Raw genomic sequence first — 16,180 nt, forward strand, 5'->3', positions numbered from 1 at the left:
GGATTGGGGTGAGAAGTGTAGTGTGTTTAACACTGCAAGTTGCTATTAAATGATCTTGAGGCATTATAGCTTGGATTGGACAGGCTTCTTTTTTTTAAAAACATTCTAATGTAAATAGAGGTTTGACAGGAGTAGAAGGAGACAGACTAGTTAGAAAAAAGTACAGGAGCTCATGAACACATTTCTGTGCCAAAATGGTATCTGAAGGCAAGGCTTGGATCCTGATGGAGACTTTGTATTTGTCAGGGAACCAGTTCAGTCTAGGTTCATGTGAATGTACAGGGTTGGGTTTTTTTCAATGAAGTAATCAGTTATCACTGGGGCTGAAGGGAAGACTAGACTGACCTCTGCATTGGCTCAGAAAAAAACATTTCTATTGATCATATCTGCTTAACATCCAGTTCTTTGTGCAGGCAGACAGGGCTGTCTAGAAAATGGGAAACAAAATGGCAAGCAAGGCTGTATATTGGGAAAAAATAGAGCCCAAATACGGATTCTATTTCATATATATGAGCAAAACCCAACCAATATCGGGAATGTGTAGTGCATGAAAGCTGGCTGTGTGTGAAACCACATGGGTTTGTAGCAGAAACAGTTCTACTTCTGAGGATGTCTAAAAATCTGCCCTGACTGGGTACAGCCTACCCCCAAGGGGTGTTCCTCAACCACTTCTAGGTCTTGGGGCAATCTCAGGATTCCCCTGGAGCAGCTTGTTGTCCAATTTCATTTGGGAAAAAAACCCCACAACCATCTAAACAATGAAATGAACTTATTTTTTTAAAACTGAATGTGTTGAAGTTTTCTTCTTGCAAGAAACTTTGAGGTGCCATGTTTTGACTCCTGTTTGGAATGAAGACTTCTTTGGAAATGTGGGAATTTCCTCCCCACAGAACAGAATGTCCAAGTTTTTACCAGCTGTTGCAGAACTGTGGCGCTCTCTGGCAATGGAGACTTTAAGCCAGATCAGTACCTCAAAGGCAAGAGAAAGACATCATCAAGTTACTCAAGCAGACCAGCTCACAGCTTCTGTTGTAGGCTTGGTCTTCTTTGACAAATAATTGCATTTTTAAAATTTTGGGTTTTTTTCCTTTCCTAAGGCAAGTTAATGAGAGTACAATCATTATCTTGCTGTAGTATCTCAAGCAGAAACAAGGTGGCTGAAATATCTGCAAGCAGTCAGGTGAAGTCGGAATTATGCCCTAGTATTGCGTTGACCTCCTCTAATTGACTTCTAAGTGTTCAGAAATAGATTTAACTAATGCAAGTCATTTATTCTATAGTAGAAGTGTTCTTCTTATTGTCAGTTAAGACAATCTTAAGAACAATGACTTGTGTCACTCCCCTTAAACTCAGAGAAGGCTTGAGGTAGTGATCTGAATGCTTTTGGCATTCCAAAATCTTATTTTTTTAATCTCTGAAATTGGATTGAGGATGGTATTTCAATGAGATTTTTTGCATGCTGAAGTGTGTCTGCAGTTGGTACTGGCAGGTATAAGCTAACACCAGTAAGACACCTGTAGCAGCAGCTAAAGGACAGGTGGGATATATTCCTTTAGTGAGTCTGTGCTGAAGCACTTTTGCTGTGAGACTGCAGGTGACATACTTCCCTTTCTAGTTCTCCAGTCATAGAATTTGCCATGGTTTCTCCAAACTTCACAGTGCTGATTTTGAAGAACTGTCCATTAAACCATCTGCAGCCAACTGACTGACTCATCTTGTTTTTATTTCAACAATCCTTATGAACAAATTCCATTGTAAATTTTCCATTTATGAAGTGTTGTCATATATAATTTCAGATATTTCCCTCAGAGATTGTGTAATCACTTTCTTCTTTATATGTCTAATTGCAAATTTATTTGTAAAACAATGATGTTACCAGCATCCAGTATCAGTATCAGGCATGCCTCAGATTCCACCGTTGAGGCTGTTGGCATTTTTAAAAAGCTGCAGAGTTAAGAAAGAATAAAATAGTCTCAAATAAGATACTGCACATTTAGTTTATTTATGGTTGCTGTCATGCACCTTTAGAAAGAATTATGGCATCTATTCATCTGTCTATGTGATTAAGTGATGAAGCATGTCTGTGATCTGCTGGTACAGACTTGTTTTTGTTATCAGAATTTATGCAGGTAAAGCTCTGTGTTTCAAAGGTAAAGCTTTGTGTTTATAAGTAATTTTTATGCAAACTGGTACTTTCCCATAATGAAACAGCTGGCTGAGGGTGCAGTTTTCCCCGAGTTAAACGAGATCATCGGTATCCAGGATGATTTTCCCTGGAAGTTTTTCAGCACTGCAGGGATGGAGAGGTCCCTTGGAAGCTCTTCCTGCTGATACATAAGTGAGGCTGCCGAGAGCTCTTTGCCATGTGTTTTTGTAACTCCCATAATTTGTAAACCACACTTGTGTGGTCAAAGTATAGCTGACACGGAAAGGAGTGTTTGTGAGCTTGTGACTGGACTAGTTGCAGTTTCACAGAAGAAAACCAGCTTTATCTCCCTAATCCTTCTACTGGCAGGCAGGACATGAAAAATGAAGGTAGGACACTGTACCTATTTATTGCTTAATTTTTTCCAATAAATTCTAACCTTGTGGTTAAAAAACCCAACAAAATCCAGTAATTCTCAAATGTAAACAAGTAGAAAAATAATACTCCAGAGTGCAAGAGCTTATAAGTATCCAAACCCTAAATATGTTAACACAGCTGCATGTCATGTGACCCACCACATTTCTGACACAAAAATATGTGAAAAGTTTGAAAATGTCCAGAATATTGCAAATTTCTGATGATCCCCTAATTGAACAAGAGCAATGCAACTGTTAAAAATCCAAATGGAATGAATGAAGAGTTGTGCTGAAATGATATAAACAGCCCTTTTCCTTAGCTAATGTTTAAAAGCCCCAACTAAAGCCCTCCCACAGTAATGCTGTGCAAGCTCGAGATCTTGCAATGTTTGCTGAATGTATTGCTCTGCCTGTGAGTGATCCAGCTGCATTTTAAGGCATTGTCATGATCTGGTTGGGGTTTTGGGGAGGTCAGTGTGCCAGAGTTCAGTGAGAGGCAATGTCTTCAGATGGCGCTGGACAAGGTAGCACAGAACAAGAAATATTATGGCTGTGTCAGTGTGGTATTGTAACTAGCTTTATTGCTATTGCTGGTTGCCCTAATAGCTTGTCTGTCTTTATCCAGTATATTCTGAATGTAGCTCAATGGGTGAAGCTGTTTGTGACTCCTGGGCAATGGCTGAAGTTCTGCACACTCCTGGTCTTGTATCGGCTGCTGTAACCTACGCCCTCGGCCATGGCTGGGTTCCTGTGGTAGGTAAAGCACTGCTGAGAATACCAGCTGCACGTGCAACGTTTGGAAATTAAAATTCATCATCAGTCAGGAAGCTAACCAGTAAATCTTGAATGCCTAAAGTGAAGTGAAAAGCACATTAAAAGTCACACAAACATGGCAGAAAACAACAACAGTTCCTTAGAGAAGTATGAGTGGAATTTACTCAGTCATAAATGTTATCTGCATGCCAGGTCTTCTTTCAAAGCCGTAGGTTTTTTCATTTAGTTACTGTTTAGTGATAAACCTAATAAGCTTCTGCAAAAAGCTACTTGCCCCAGAGCAATAGATGCAGGCTTCAACTATAATGATAACTTCAGGAGATTATCAGTTAAGCTTGCACAAAAAAGAGAACAAAGGAAATTAAGTGTCTTCAGTAACATTTAAAAAATAATTTTAATTCCATGCAATTCGAAAAGCAATGTTTCCATGTATTAGTAATTTCAAACAGAAAATAACACTACTTTCACTTTTTCCCCCTTATTTTTCTTTTTCATCTTCACTACTTGAGTAAAAATGTCATTTCTTGGTTTACTCCAGTTCCCCATTTTTTAAAAGGTATTTTGTGAAGAAAACTTTTCTACTCTGTAAAATTTCAATCTGCTTTACTTCCAACCTGTGATGCTGAAAGTAGGCTGTCACCTCCTAGTCATTTGTTACATTCAAAGAAAGCGATGCCAAAATAAATGGCTGTTAGGGCTGGCTTTTAACTGGTTCTTCTTTTGCTAAAAATTGCAAATATTTTAGAATTGTGACCAGAATCTCAATCAACTAAATATTTTTCAATTTTATTTGCCTCAGTCAGGAAGAAGAAAGATAGGAAAAGGCAGACTCAAGTGTTTTGCAGATGATCAATTTTCCTCTATCTCTTCCAGGACTCAGAATATGTAAAGCATATTTGGAATTGAAATTTCAATGAGCTCAGGTATATATCTACATTGTGCATTTTTTCTTAAGTTAGGATCTCTGTCTTTTGGGGCAGGGACCGCTCTGATTCATCCAGTTATTCAGTAAGTGTGAGTGACTAGTATTACCTGAAAATGTTCAATATTGTTTCTATGTCATATTAGAAATCATTGCTTCTGATAAATATATTTACAATATGTTTTCCTACTGCTCTCACTGCCATTATGGCATCTCTATAGATGTATGATGCTTGCCAAACAGAAGGGCCATTCCTTCACAAATCTTCATGAATCCAGTCCTTTGAAACTACATTTTGGCTTGTCTAGCAGCTCCCTTGTGCAAATAGTGTCAAGATGCAGAAAAGGGCATAAATTGTAGAAATGAATGGGAATGGCGTGAAGGCTGCTGTATGCCAGGATTTTCTCCAGGACTTTTCTGTAAATTGGGCAGCTGATCTTCTGAGCTGCAGTGCCTTGAAGCTTCAGGTATATAAGCATTTTCAAATATGTATACTACCATAGTATATGTTTGATCAACTCTGCTCATAGTATCTAATAATTTTTGTCTAGAAGAGCTTGGTATTACATGTACCAGACTTTTTGCTTTGCTAGTTGGCAGGGTATTCCTGTTTGAAGAACTGTTCTGTCTCAAAAGTATGTGTACATCTTCTAGGACAATAAGAGAAAAAATTTTAGTGTCAAAGAAAGGTCACTTCTGGCACTGAGCAAATTATTTGGGGTAATTTGATCCTTATCTACCAGAGGATGTAACCTGAGAAGAATACTGGTGGTGATGGGAAGAAGGCAGCCCTCACCAGGGGTGTGTTTCTCTTCTGCCTCCTCTCTTGGTGGTTAAGCTGTTCATCTGCAATGGTGGATGCCCAATTTAATTCTGTCCTCTGCTCTGGTGGTTTAGATCCTGCTGTACTGTCTCTTAGGACAGGACGTGACCCATTAGCAGCAGTGAGGTCTACTGCAATGTGTTCTCAGTTGTTCCTCTTTACACTTTTTTGCTTCAGAGGAGCAGTCTGTGGGGCTGATGCCCTCTCTGCTAGGGCAGTGTGCTAATCACCTGGCTTTAAAGATGTTCTCAGTCTTGATGGTGGCCACTTAAGCACTGCATGGAAAGTGAACCACTTCCAACGCAAGGGGTGAGAACCTAACACACAATCCTCCAATACCTAGTCACACAAGCAAAGTCAGATCAGATTTCAAACCCATGCTCTGTCTGATCAAGATAGGAGTTTGAATTTGGGTCCCTAACTCCTCATATGAGTATCCTAGCAATTACTCTTTAGATCATTCCAAAATGGAACCGTTCCAATAAGCCACTTCATACAAACTACTTCAATAATGGTTGAGAGTCAATGAGCAGTAGAGTAAGAGTGGCTCTCCAACCTGATATTAATGGTACTCACTTTGGAAACTGGGGCAAACCCTGTTATAGTCAACACAGTGGGAAAGAAACTTTCTCCATATAGCAAAGGAGTGAATTGTATATAAAAATTCAGAGAGAACAATCCTTCTGCAACAATTTTGTAAATGTTGTCTTGCATTTCCTTGCCTTTTATGTCTGCATTTGCCAAATGTTTGCATTTTCCAAAAATGTTTCCTCTTGAGACATATGGAACATTTCATGTTAGATGAAGTACAGTGGGCTGGGTGGGGATGGTAGTGGTTTTGGTGTGGAAACCTGGAAAAATTGTGAATTCGGTTCAGTTTGAACAAACATTCTTTTTCAACTGTTTGGTTTGGCAGCTGAACTGAAAACCAGTTATTTGCACAGCCCTAAGCCCTCCTTTGCAGTTGGACCCCTGTGTTTTACTAGGAAAATTGTAGCTTAGTCCCTGGAGCTCTTCATCCATGGCACAGAGTCGTGAAATGGAAATCCCACTAAAATTTAGGGTTGTCTGAAGTTTTTGGAAATGGGGGAGCTCTAAGATGGGATTAAATGATGGCATCCACAGTATGTATACTACTGGACTCTCCAAAGACACATTGTTGTTTTCACAGATTCCCTCTGTCATTTGCTTGTCAAAAAGATATCTCTGATGCACATCCTTATGGGAAATATTAGAAAGAGGAGAGCTCTTGACTTGTGTGCATTATTAGCTGGGAACAGACATTCCTTTTTCTAACTTTTTCATTCCATGATGTAATGAGAACATTTTAAACCAGGACAAGCAAATTGCAAGTGCCAAGCTTTTTCCTAGATGCTGCTTATGATCAAACACACCCATCCATGCTTTTAAATACCTCATAATTAAACATGCAAAAATGGAGACTTAATTTGAACATGTAAATTAATCACATGTTGTAACAATTGAAATTCATAACTGAACATCCATTAGCAGACAACGCTGTTCCTCATTCTTTTGTTTGCATGTTTATAGTAATCACGCAATAGGATTTATGGTGCATGTCACCCTTTGAAAATTAATTCTGCATCAACTTAGGAGATGTGTTCCCATTTCTATTGTATAGCTTTGCTCTATAAATGCAAATAATTGCAAATTATGCCCCAGATGTCTAAAGAGCAGCAGGAGTGACCATTATTTGATGTATGATGCACATCATGTCATTTCTGTGTCACTCCTCTAGGGGTTAAATGAGTTTCATGTTTTGGACATCTTAGGAAAATAATAAACAATGTAGTTCATCCAAAAAAACATCTGCTCTTTTTTTTTTTGTTAAATAGAAGACAAAGGTATTTAAAATGTGTTTGCAATCGCCTGCTAAGAAAATAAGTTTACATAAAAGAAACCTTTTTTTCATCTTGAAAAATTGTGAATTTACCTTCTGCAGCAATTTAGAAAAAGCCAAAATTTATCCACATTGTGTATTTAGCAAGTAAAGAACTCAATTGCTGTGGTGGGCGACATTAAATATAGATGGATGAGAATGAGGTCAGTGGAGTGAACTGCAAGCTCTACCCCTCAGTGCTAATGTGCATGCACATTACCTTAAAGATGTTTACCCAATGGATGTCTGTATTTGCCTGTGTATTTCAGTGCACGTGCATGATAGGCCATGAAACTTTCCCTAACAAGCATTTGTGAAAGAAACATCCCTTTCACATTTGCATTTCCATTGAATGCCAGCAGCACTTTTATTGATAGGAGTAGAGTTTACTTGACTCTGCTGGGGTCAGAATTCACTGTAGGGCTTGGGCTTTTCATCATGTAATGCAGAGCCTGGTCAGTAAATCCTCTTCATTAACTTGGATCAGGCCTCGGAATTCCTCTCCATCAGCTAGTGCTTACTCAGTTGAAAATATTGCCTTGAGCTTTCTCACCCATGCCGGAGAAGTTCTTCACAACTGAACCTCTTCCCTGGTTTTATTATATAAATCCAGCTTGATCCTCAGCGTCCTGCTTCTTAATGTGCTACGCAGCTGTCTCGTGCTCTTGGCTTCATGCCATCTTCATGTTACACCTCCCAGTAGGTCAGCCGCTTTCGCTCTGTCGTTTTGTTAATCCCTTTTAAATAACCACTTTTTTATAGTGCTACTTACAGGAAATACCTCTTCAGTAATGCCTCTGAATCACTTACAGCCTAAAATGTTGCCATATGCATCGTAAACTTAAAGAATCCTATCTTGCCCTATTCTGTATAGTAGCATCATGTCTTTAGACAGTGAATTGTGATGAAAGTAAGGAGGAATTTTTTAAAGAAAAGCCTCTCACCTTCTTGCACACAAAGTACTTAACTGTGATGGGAAGGACTTGGACATACATCAGAACTTGGACTGATTGGTTACCAACCTGGAGCCTAGATAATGAGGGGAAGCTACACTGGGACAAAGTGTACTAAGTGTGAAGATAGGAAAGTATTTATAAAAATGCAGCAAAATAGCTTTGTGATAATTAGTGGAAAGGAGGTCACAGCCTGTCTTTCTGTCCTACACAAGCCTCTTATTTATTATTGTGGCATGACAGCATATGGCTCTGAGTTTTTAGTGGACTAGTACCATTTCTCAGTTGTTTTTGCTTTCTCTTTTCTCACAGTAAGATGCGACTTAAATTCCTAAACTCAAAACCCCCAAAAATTCAACCCACAAGCCCCAGTGGTATTTGAAGTTTATGTATTCTTTAACCAAAGGCCTTTACATAACCAGATACTGGTACATTCTTTAGTGAAATTCTTGAAGCTTTGGGCTTAACCGCTACTTCTTGCAGTGATGTGCTTGAAAAAATGTCAACTATGTAGCTGTACTGGAGGGCTGTGCAGTTGAGGTATGTCCTTTCTCTCAAAGTGACAGACTGGTGTCAAGGTCTAGATTGAGGCAGGGTCCTGGCTCCAGCTTGAACAGTCCCGTGGTGACATCAGAGTTTTGGCATCTATATCTAAACATTTTTTGTTATTGTCATTATTGCAGAGAAAAGCTGAAGATTTGGCATGAGTGAATCCACTACAGAGATATCTGCTGCAGTAAGCAGAGAACTATAAAGCTTTGTGAGTTGGGAATTGCCTCATTCATTTTTCATAGGTTATTAATTCTGAAACCTTTGTGCTGCCTGCAGCAGTGGACTTGGGTGTGTATGGGAGAAGTTCTCCAAATTGTAGGCAAAGACAGTTGATTTCTGAGAGAACAAAAAGGAACAATACAGCAAAATCCTTGTTGGAAGGAGAGATATAAAAGTGCTTAAAGAGGCTTGGGAGAGAAAGAAACACACAAAGGGTTTACAAGGCTGGAGTTAAACAAGACTAAGTAGGATTTAGAAATGTACTTAGAAAAAATAATCCTGAAAAGGAAGGGAACAACCTCCCCTTCCACCCAAAATCAAAAAGGAACACTATTAAAATGTTCTTAAAGTATTTAGTTTCTTTTAATAACACTCATGATACATTGGGCAGTCCAACATGATTCTGTGTGTATTGGCAAAGCATAGTAGCCTTTTGGATACTTAATCTTCATCTAAGTGTGTTTCAGATCTATGTGTGATAAACCTCATTTGCTCAATAGGGGAGGTTGATCTACTCTATAACACAGCGGTTGTGTTTCAGGTAATAAACCAAAATGATATAAAGGTGTCAGGCTTTGCTGTTAGTTGACTTGTCGCATTTTCCTTTGAAGTGTGATGTTAATGAGAAATCTCATTGTCAGGACCCTTTTACTGAAATATTTCTAAAACTTTGTGATTGCTTTTCTTCTAAAACCTGTATATAATCTGCATTGCCATTCAGTTTACTGTAGAAAACTACTGGGAGCACCGAGAAATAAAATCCAAGATAGGTACTTTCTTTCCTATATCTTTGACACTGTTCTTGTTCAGATATCCTGAATGGCAACATCATCAAGAAGCACACGGCTCAACAGCCAGAGTCTAGAGCAAACTAATCTGGCACTGTTATTCTGGGCAGTGGATCCTTTGTGGCCTTAGGCAGACAGAGCACATGATCTTTCAATCTCAGTTTCCCTTTTTGTAATATAGAGTGATGAGAATAATTTCATTCCTATGTGACTCAATATTTTTCTTTGCTATAGACAGGTGAAATGGTATGGAAATAGCCTTAATGAAGATTGTTCAAAATCAGAGCATATCCATGATTCATAATTTAATTGTTTCAATTTTATTTTTTTTTTAATGAAGGAACTCAGTTTATAATTGAAGAGACCAAAACATTTAAAGGTTGGATTCATATTCTGGAGAGTATTCTGAATTTCAAGAAAACTACCCCCCCACTGTTTCATTATGAGAAATATTCTAAAGGCTTTCCAAAAGTTTTGTCTTTATGCAGAACCACAGTCTGTTTATTTCTTCATGCCAAAGATGAGGTTTGGCACACGATTGTCCCATACCCTTGCCAAAAGCTCTCCTAAGAGCACACTCAGTTAGTTTATATTACTACTTTTGAAAAAGGAAACATTAAAGAAACCATATTTTTAATACAGTATAAAGGTCCTCTGAAGGCTGAAAATGCCTCCCTCTGGCCCCACCTCACTGCAAAGGGCTAGGGGAAGTGAGGAGAAAGGAGTCCTACAGTCAAAGAGCTGCCTCTGTGTGAGGCCTGGGAGCTAGGACAGCTTTGCTCTAACCCTCATTTCCCTGCAGGCTCTGGTTTCAAAAATTTTCAAAAAAAGTCTGGTTGCCCAAGTCGAGACAACCGTGGCTTCATTTTCAGCAAGTCTGGGCACTCTTAACACCTGTTGATTTTGCTGCGACTGTTCAAGGGAGGAAGGACCTAGGATGCCTCCTGCCAGTCTCCCAAACTACTGCAAGTGCACAGAGTACCCAGTGCTCCGGTCTGTCCCTCCCTCTGTGACCCTAGGAGAACTAGTGCATTGCCTCTGCAGCTGCTGTGGAAGGCCAGAAAGCCAGAGAAAGGCCATGGTTCTTGTATGTCCATCTTGTATTTGGTTTGCTCTTAAAGTACTGTAACCTCTAGCTGGTGTCTGGAACCCCGGGCCCTTCCCTGATACCTAGAATGACACACCAGGCATATTCTCTAACTTTTGACTTAATATGGCATTGCCCTACATATCGGGGAAAGAGGGACTTGAGGGATCTGCCTAACTATGCTGCAGAGAGACTGCTGTTGACTAAACTGTTTCATTTAAATGCAGAGGCTTAATTATTTTACACTTCTCTGAAGTCTTCAAGTCTGAGATAATACATAATTAAAACATAGGAGGCTATTGTCATAGAAATGCCTGATTATGCACAGAGAGAGCATTTCAGGTGATTGTAAAAAGATTTGTGTTTTGTAAAAGAAAAGTGTGTATGTGTGTCTATGTATCCATCCATCCATCCATCAGAACTCAGATTGTACTTTTAGAAACTGAAGCCAGATATTAAAGCTGTCATCCAGCTGAATATCTCCCTCCTACTGGACTTGTCCATTCAGCCCATTCATTGTCTACAGGCTGCATGGGCCAGGCATAGTCAGCTATCTGAGAGAACTCAGCTAAAGCATGGAAGACACTTTTTTCCATTTGAATTCCCCACACTAAAATGGCAGCCAAAATTTCTGCATTTAATTTTCAAATATGCTTTTCCTTTTCTTTTTTTTTCTTTTTTTTAAATGAAACTGCCACATCCAGAATTTCTTGTTCAACCACAATGCCTTTTCCTCCTAGGGATCAGTCCAAAGAATTTCCATTAGGTGGCTGAATACCTAAATGTTAGGGATGCATATGCAAAATCTGCAAATTAAATTTGAGTCCCCAGTCTTGCATGGGTGGTGTTGTGGTTTAACCCTAGCCAGCAAGTAATGGAGAGGAGAATCGGAAAAAAAAGTAAAACTTGTGGGTTGAGGTAAGAACTGGCCATATGGGGCTGTTAAAAGGTGAGCAAGTCCTGCTGATCACTCCTTAGCTGATCACCCAAAACCAGGACAGATGGGATCCTTTTTTCTGTAAGCATATCTGTCTTTGAGATCTGTCAGAGTTGCACCAATATGGATCAAGCTCCAGGGTCAGGGACTTTGAGACTTTTCAGTGAAAGTTATAATTTGAGTTACAAAGCATTTCTACTGTGATACAAAAATGAAACCATGCTGAAAATTCTTAAAGTACTCAAAGAGGGAGTTATTTTATAATCTGCAATGATTCTCAATACTGGTGGAGAGAATAAATGTGGAAAGCTTCAGCGGGTAGATCCTTCTGTCATAACTTCACACTGATACTCAGACGGCAGTCCTTGAATAACTTCATCATTTTTTCTGCTGTAAATAGATATTTTGTTTAGTTAACCTGCTGGAGGATTTAAAAGGAAATCAACATGTTCTGTAGACTCGAAGAGTGAGTACTGTTTATTTGTACATTCTGACCTCCTGCATGTTACAGGCCAAAAAATATTGCTCTGTCACATCCGCATTGAGCCCAATTCCTTCAATATTTGATGAAAGCGTTACCTGTAAATGTAAACTTGCAAGCACAATTTTCTACTGTTGTTCATTTTGGAAAACTGTGATTCCCTGAGCTTGGAATGAATAAAGTCTCATTTCCTATGGCACTGGATTCCCTGGTTTTCTAACAAGGCACAAGCTCCAACTGGGGCTTTTCCAGTGGCTAGGAAATTCCTGACAGCTCAATAGTAGTGGACTCTCTGAATCCTGGTAGGTTATGTTCACAGTGAAGCCTTTCATTTATTGGGAGCGCTATTAAGGCCATCCTGTTCACCCGTCCAACTATTTTCCTGCATTATGTTAGGAATTTAATTGTTTTTGAGGTGTCTGCTTTTATCAGCATTGTGTTAGGAATTTAACTATGTTTGAGGTATCTGCTTTTATCAGATATGGCTGGAATTGGTGATTGTGTCCAAAAAATTATTGAAGGGGTAATATGCATGTGACCACTTATGCAGGCGAAGCTTGACTATGTAAGATTTGTTTCCCTAGGAAATCTGGCACCTATACTGCCAGAGATATCTGAACCCCTGTGGATTTTTACTGTTCATTAGAGAGGAGAGATAAAAGAGTTTCATCAGATGTAAAACAGCATTCCCAGAAGATATCAGCAATGACCAATGGACTAATTTCTTTCTGACATTCTGCCTGTTTCTGGGGTTGCTTTGCATCATGGTGGGTCTTTAAAAAATATGTTTAAAATACACTGTCCTGCCAGACTGGAAATGAGAGTCAGTAAATAGTTTAATTTTTGTCGTATTTTCAAAGTACTTTGTCATGTCAACAGCCAATAGGCAGGAGGCAAGTGAAATGTTTGCCTTCACTTCTGTTTGTATTTACTATATCTGAAGATGCTCCTAGATTTTCTTACAATAATACTTTTCATTTAGAAATTTGGACCTCCTCTGATGCGAGCTCCAAACATTTCCATTTCTAAGTGCAAAAAGTTGATCCCTATGTAATTATAAAGTGGTGCCAGGTTCTAACCACACTACCTTACCTACCCTAGTCCTTTGGAAATGTTTTACTTGCAACAACTTTATATACCAGACATGTTTGTTTAATAAAAATGTTGTTATGATAACTATAAACAACATATTTTTTATATGACTAATGTTTTCATGAAGTTGCTTTCATTTTCACAGGTCACTGCTTCCTTTTCCAGCCTCACAAACAGTTTTCTCAATCATCTTGGGCACTGAGTTGGTGCCTCAGCACTTGGATCTGTGTCCTATGATTTGATCTTCTTTTCAGAGTGTTCTCTCATTTGTCCCTGTCCATGTGCTGTTTTTCTGACAGTTTTTTTTCTTCTTGTGCCACTTTCTGACAGTTTTTCTCCATGATATGCTGTTAACAGAGCCGAGATATCCGGAAAAAAATTAGACTTAGCGTGAAGAAAAAGAAGCAGCTGACCAATAAGCTACCTAGAAAGTAAGCAATTTTTCTTCTTCTAATTTCTTGTGTGTGTGTGTTGCTATCTTAAAATCTACATTCATGACTTTATCTACAACATAAGGCATATTTTGTAAATGAGCTTAAACACTCTATCAAATTGTAATTATTCGTGAATAGTCTCTCCTTATTGTTAATGATATGCATCACACTAACAGAGTTTGATATACTGATTATAAGAATAAAGTTCATCTGAGGTAACAGAGTTTATTCCTTTCTCAGGCATCCAGCCTGGATCTCAGCTGCAAAGTAAGTACCTCTCCACATCTCATTACCAAAATAGCAACCTTCTTAATCCTTTGCTGTAAAGAACAAAGGTTTGATTCAGTCTCTGGAGCAGAAGTAGGATCTTACTAATGCGCTGGCAACTACAGTGTTGTTATTTTTGTTAGAAAAGGGAGAAACAGGAATTTGCTGATATATGTTAGATTAAGGGCTGTTATTGTTTTGAGATTAATCGGATTGTTAGTTGGGCCTTTCCAATGGTAGTTGAAAATCGACACAATATCTTGTAATTTAATATTTTGGATGAGTTCGGGAGCTACTTCCTGGAAATTCCCTTCTATTCTTTGGCTCTGTTTTGGAAGAATCACTCAGGGTATCAGTTAAATGGTGTATTGCTTACTGTGCAAGTGGTAGAACTAGAAGGAAAGTTCTGTAGCTCTTGCCTGGAGTGCTGGTCTTCCTGGGCTCAATCTACTTGCCATCCAGTGGATCAGAGCTGAGACCCAAGGCACCAGCGAGGTACCAGCTCAGAAGAGGTCTGTGCATTAGCCAAGTGTCCAGGCTTGAACATGTTACAACTGACGTATGAATTCACATTTTGTAGTGTTAGAGCTCTGATGATGTTTTATGGAGTCTTTTCTTTCTTTTGAAAGATTTGCTGTCATGTAGTGTTGGGCTGCAGTGGACTGTGGAATTTGGGATCCCTGTGGAGTAGGCTCTCTAAGCCTCTGGCAGCTCGTCAGGATAAAGTTGAAATTAGGATTGCAGAGAAGAGCCAGAGGAATTCCACTTGGTGAATTAAATGTTATTGAGCTTGAGGACCTGGAAAAGGGCGAGGGAAGGATCTGGGTGAGCTCCCAAATTGGTATGAATGACTGGCATAGAAGGTACTGCTTAGAGCAAAAATAAATGCAGTGTAACTGATCCGTTGAGACCAGCAAACTGTTTCTGGAAATGACTGGTGCTTGATAATTCTTAGCGATAGGCAAATGCCATACTCCAAAATACGTGTGGTCCGTTGTGCAATTCTGTGTGGGTGTGGATCTTTGCAGGTTATTGGCCTATGCCCTCTGGCACAAAATGTGTTTGCATAAGTCTTAGCATGTAGAACTTTGGGTGTTTATCTTCATGTGTATGTGAAAGGTTCAGGGTTAAGTGAGGGAGAACTATCCCAGAAACTGAGGTCAGCAGAAGCATTCTGGATAACTGTTCCCAGGCCTGAGTACTGTCACAGAAAATGAAGACCAGTAAGATGGCATTTGCAGTGAACCTCAATTCTCTGCTTCTATTCCTCATGGTTAGGACAAACCCTGTATTTGGCCTCCAGGAGATATGACAAAGATATGTCTATTGATGGAGTATGTAGGCTGAGACTTGTGGCTTGAGTGTGTGGACTTTTATTTGTGAGTTGGAAGAGATTTCTGAGCATAGTCTAAGGCAATTATGTTGTATTAATTGCTATTTTATCCTGATTGTGTGTGTACCCAGAAGGCTTTAAGTATCAAGTTTTGATAAAACAGGAATGTTTCAAGTGCCAGTAGAATATTTGGGCCCAAGCCTGTTCTCTGTTATACCATTGTAAAACTGGGATAATTGTATAGACTTCAGAGTGACAGTGGTAGAGCTAGAGTAGGACTGGACCTGAGAGAGGAAGCCGTAAATGTGCGTGTGTGAGCTTTGGGCAGTGCAACAGCTGACTGAAGAAACAGCTCATGTACTGCTCCCATTTCCCCTTGATGGTTTCCAGCTGTCCTCTTATCCCTGGCATATGAAATGACATTAATTAGTTTCAGCTTGTGAAAATAAGTGAGAGGCAGCGTGTGTTACCCACCTTATAGTGCTGTACATAAACAATGTGCTACATACAACAAACTGTGATCACAGATGCTGAGTGACATTGTAGTTATTAAGCCAGGAGCTGAGTAAAGAGAAAGTTCCTTTGGCAAAGTAGTCATAGGCTAGATGGTTTCTCAGACTGTGCAACACAGGAAGACATGCTCACACGCAGATGCAGGAGATCAGCATGTGTTGCACCTGGACCAGAAATGAGAGTGTCACAGACTTCATGCTTTGATCGTCACAGGTCTTTTAGTATTGACTGAGGCAGGAGAAAGGAAAGAGCTAAATAGGACAGTAAAGGAAGAAGGCAACATTGCTAATTTCCCCAACCAGTAAGCACATATTTGTAGGATATTAACGGTTTTGGGTGTTTTGTTTTTACATTTCTTGAACATTTTTTGGTTAGGGATCCTAGATGGCTTCCTCAGAGAATAGGAAGAATAAGTAGACATAAAACGTATTTGAAGAGTTTGCACACCTAGATTTTCCCACCTCTTAGTATATTGTCACCAACTGAGACTGAATGAGTGATATTTTTATGCTGCTGAAGCAAGACCTGATGCTACCTTGCTGC

At 39.3% G+C, this 16,180-nt stretch overlaps 1 long non-coding RNA gene across 1 annotated transcript in view; it reads left to right on the forward strand.

Moving 5' to 3' along the window:
- The window catches only part of LOC142031934 (uncharacterized), a 159,746-nt gene that overhangs the window by 61,026 nt on the left and 82,540 nt on the right, over window positions 1–16,180 (forward strand). The window contains exons 3-4 of the long non-coding RNA XR_012650674.1: window positions 13,421–13,521; window positions 13,765–13,791. This is a non-coding gene — a long non-coding RNA (uncharacterized LOC142031934). The remainder of the gene's footprint in view (window positions 1–13,420; window positions 13,522–13,764; window positions 13,792–16,180) is intronic.

The sequence above is a fragment of the Buteo buteo genome, chromosome 6 (genome assembly GCF_964188355.1).
Source record: "Buteo buteo chromosome 6, bButBut1.hap1.1, whole genome shotgun sequence".
Lineage (NCBI taxonomy): Eukaryota > Metazoa > Chordata > Aves > Accipitriformes > Accipitridae > Buteo > Buteo buteo.